We start from the raw sequence: 4,350 nt of genomic DNA on the forward strand, positions 1-4,350 counted from the left end.
TCACCCCGAGAGGAGGTGGGAGTGAACTTTGTAAGGGATACCTTCTAACTACTGATTTCGCGGGTTTTATTGTATGAGAGAACCATGTTCGTGTTGACGATGATGGAGGGAGCATGTTCGAGCGTCCAATAATATTGCTGCTGGTCCCATTATTTTTGGGCACTAGTCCCATCTATTTGGTACTTATCAGTACTTTGATTTTGGTTCGTCCTATTTTTCTATCACTAGATTAATTTTAGTGAACAACTCTTATTTTTGCTAGTCAGTCAATTTTTTCCACCACTAGACTAATCTTAGTGAGCGGGGGGATTTGACCAGTCAATGTTTGGTCATATTGGATTCACAATGATAATATCTGCAATGGTCTGAAATTTTCCTTACGTAATCATTGCCAGTTTTTCTTTCTTCCAAAAGGGTGGCAGAGAACAAATTATTTTCAATGTGACCGAACTAAAATTATCTCGAAACTGGTGTCAATAGAGGAACTAGAAATAATAAGAGACTAAAATTATTCCCAGTTTGGAAGAAAACTAGGAATGAATTGCCGTCTCTTATTATGCCGACAGAAAACTAGAAAATTTCCTCTTAGGAATAGTAAGAGGAACTAGAAAATTTATTGTCCATAGAGGAACTAACGACGTGGTTAGTCGTAACTTTTCCACCGTCTTCTCATTATAACATTTAGCGAAAACTTTACTGGCGTCTGGTTCGGCTGGGCCGGTTTCCAACACCTTATAATCAGATAAGGCGCTTCGTAAAGCCCAAAACGAGACCTACCGAGTGGTTACGCAAAGCGCTCGATCCCTTTTTCCTTTCTCCGCTCGTCTCCGCCTCGCCTCGTCTCCACCATGAGCCCTCCCCTTTGCCGCCATGACCTTCCCTCGCCGACGGAGTGGGAACGTCGGGCCTCTCCCTCCCCTGCCGCTAGAAGCAGCGCCGGATCTATCTCTCTCCTCTCCCAGATCCGTCCCTTGATCCCCTTTTTTCTTCAACGTGAGCGTCCCTGACTCTGCTATCTTCAACAAGAACCATGGTGTTGCATTGAATTGAGAAAACATCCATTTGTTGAACCAAACAAATCATGTGGTCAGTCAATACACCACGTAATACAATGCAATCCGATTACAAAGCTGAACACCACGTAATACAATGCAATCCGATTACAAAGCTGAACACGTTACCTGAGGTGAACCAAACGCATCGTAATATTGTTCCTCTTAATCATTGCCCATAGAAGAAAAAGGGAATGAACTGTCGTTCTCTTATTATGCCGATAGAAAACTAAAATTCCTCTTATTATTGCCCATAAAAGAACTAAAATTGCAGAGTCAACATAAGAGATAGTAGTCTTGTACTCTCTCCGTCCGGAATACTTGTCGGAGAAATTGATGTATCTAGACGTATTTTAGTTCTAGATACATTCATTTTTATCCATTTCTGTGACAAATATCTCCGGACGGAGGGAGCATGTTGTTAACAAGGAAAAGGAAAGCCATATAGTTAAAGTTTGTACTTTTGGTTTTGTTCTGGTAGATGTGAACACATTATTATTGCTAGGATAACTCGAAAGTATTTTTCGAGTATCACCCTCTTAGTTGAAATTTACAAGATCTCTCGAAAACTATGTGTTGAGGGATTTGATTGCTCAAATATGTCGGAATTGGATTATTCAAATTTTCATACATAATCATTCCTAGATTATTTTTCTTCCAAAATCGAAAAGGACAATAAAGAGCCTACTTCCTTTGTTTTTTTGTTGCGGGAATCGTCCAAAAACGCAGTGCTGATGTTCAGTTGGCTTTAGAGTTCAGTCTTTTGTATTGGCCAGATTCATTCTCCGAACACTATTTCTCTGCTTTGACGTCCGTTCTGAGACTGTTCCGAGACGCTTAAACCTTGTTTTTACCAAGAAGGGAGAAAACTAATTCATCCAACTGCATCTTCATTTTTGAATACTGCAGATAAACTCATGTAGGAGTACTACTATATTACAATCCGCCCAGGCTAGCTTGCGAAGAAAAGTCTCAGGTGTAAATCGAAACTATATATATATATATATATATATATATATATATATATATATATATATATATATATATATATATATATATATATATATATATCCGTGAAGACTTGCTCTACCGGTAATCTGGACGAAATGTTCGGACCCAGAACATCCCCTGAAACCCCACGGAAAATGGATGGAAAAGGCACCGAAAAACCCCACCGTCCTAGCGTACGCCGCCAAGTCAAGTCTCGGCTCCGCTCCCCTCCCCGTATAACGCGGCCCGCTTCAATTTCCCCGAATTCTGTTTTCTTATTTATAATCGCTTAGTGGACGGAAGCATCGCGGGAATTACCCCGTCCGATCCCCGGAGGCGACGCAGCGTCTGGATCGTTCACACACACATGCACGACTTCTTCAGCTAATGGCGGCTTGTGCTATGCGGGCCTATATATCTTGCCTCCCGCCATTTCCTGTTCCTCACGTTCGCGCGCGCTAGCTGGCTGCCTCTCACTCGCCACCATTGTTGTTTGTTCCACAGGGATGAAGGATGATCGATGCGCCAAGCTGGTTGGGATCACTAGGTGTGGCAACTTTTGTAGGAAGTTATTATGGATTTTGTACTTCTTACACTGGTTAATTGATGGTCTCTGCATTTTCTCGACGCAGGAGCGCTACCAAGACCATCAGCCATATATATGGCAGTACTGTATATCCTCTAGGCCGTTAATGTTACCGGAGAGATTGTATACAGGATTGACTGGTAAAAATATTTTTGACCATTCTGAGGGTTCTAATTCTGTCGATTGATCAGTACATGGTTTTCGCCAGGCAAGAGAATTATTACCTTTTTTCACACAGGGCGGAATGCTGATCTGACCAAAATGTCTAAGAGCCTGCTCTGAAAAATAAGCTCAACAATCTGGAATAATTGGCCCTAGCAAGCGAAGAACAGATCTAACAAAACTTACCTCGTGATTTGGGCATTTCACTTAGTCGAGATTGTCGACCTTTGACTTGAAATTCCAGAGGGCAGTCATGGCACTTCATCAATGGTACTTGTGGATTGAACGAGGAGGGCGATGCTCCCAAGTCCCAAGCTATCAATCATGGTCAATAGTGGGAGTAGAGGCCCGACAAAGAAGAGGAGAAAAGAGAGTCATTTTGAAGCCTTCTAGGATTGTAGATCAAAACATTTAACCGATACAGGTAGGAAGGATTTACGCCAAAACCAGATGCCGGACGTGGTGTCACTAAAAATGTCTGCACAATTTGACACCTAGCTATATGTGTGCTCGTGACTAAAATGAGTCACCTATGTACTCCCTATTATGTTGCATACTCTCTTCGTTTTTATTTACTTCGCATATTAGCTTTGTCCGAATTCAAACTTTATAAAGTTTGACCAAGTTTATAGATAACAATATGAGCATTTACAATAACAAATTTATATGATGTGAAAATATGTTCAATGATGAATCTAATTATATTAATTTGATGATGTATATGTTAATATTTGTTTTCTCTAAATTTGATCAAAGTTTATTAAGTTTGACTTTAGACAAAACTAATATGCGGAGTAAATAAAAATGGAGGGGCTAGTTACATTTCAAAGTGCCATGACCTAAATGCAATACCGGCAATAGTTCATGGACCTCAGGTGCCCTTTACGCTTAATTAACTGTACAAACATAAGCAGCATTAGTAGAAAGGGGATTTACGTATGAACTTTTGTTGGTACTTAGTTTTATGAGGTGAACTATTCGACACTACTGGATGTCGTTGCCGGCATCACCGTCCATAGGTGTTGATTCCCTGCATGGACCAATGTCGTGGTTCCACCCCACCCCTAGTTTATGGTCAAGGTCAAAATCCCTCTTTCGCTCTGTTAAACTGGATGGTTGCTACATTCCATGTAGTGAGTTCATTCGAGGCATTTCGCATAAGATTTTGCCATCTTGATTTCTTCATGACTTAGATCAGCATTAAAGACGATTTTTTTTTTTGTGGTTGGAGATTTTTTTTTACCGGGTAAGGGACTAGAAGGTATCAAAACTGGCGCAATTATAAAAACAAGAGGAACTTAAAAAAAAGAAAATTACAAAGGAATCGTCCCATTTTACATCAAGACCCAAAGAGAGAAACACAAGACAACTATTGGGCCCCAAATCCACTAACGACCTCCCCAGAGATGATTAGCCACCATCTCTGGCCAAACCTCATCATGAGGAAAGGAGCAAAGAGCCTCCCACATAGAGGTTGAAGACTGGGGCTTCTTAAACAACCAAAGGATCCTACGGAGGCCAGTAAACCACCCTAGTCACCCATGTCGCTTGTCGGAGACA

General features: G+C 41.0%; 1 long non-coding RNA gene across 1 annotated transcript; it reads left to right on the top strand.

The window, feature by feature from the left end:
- Positions 1-2,514: 2,514 nt before the first annotated feature.
- LOC120965337 (uncharacterized) lies at positions 2,515-4,103 on the top strand. Its single transcript, XR_005758101.3, has 2 exons — positions 2,515-2,768; positions 2,867-4,103. It is a non-coding gene; the product is annotated as an uncharacterized lncRNA (long non-coding RNA).
- Positions 4,104-4,350: the final 247 nt, after the last annotated feature.

This window comes from Aegilops tauschii, chromosome 5 (assembly GCF_002575655.3).
Source record: "Aegilops tauschii subsp. strangulata cultivar AL8/78 chromosome 5, Aet v6.0, whole genome shotgun sequence".
In the NCBI taxonomy this organism is placed as follows: domain Eukaryota; kingdom Viridiplantae; phylum Streptophyta; class Magnoliopsida; order Poales; family Poaceae; genus Aegilops; species Aegilops tauschii.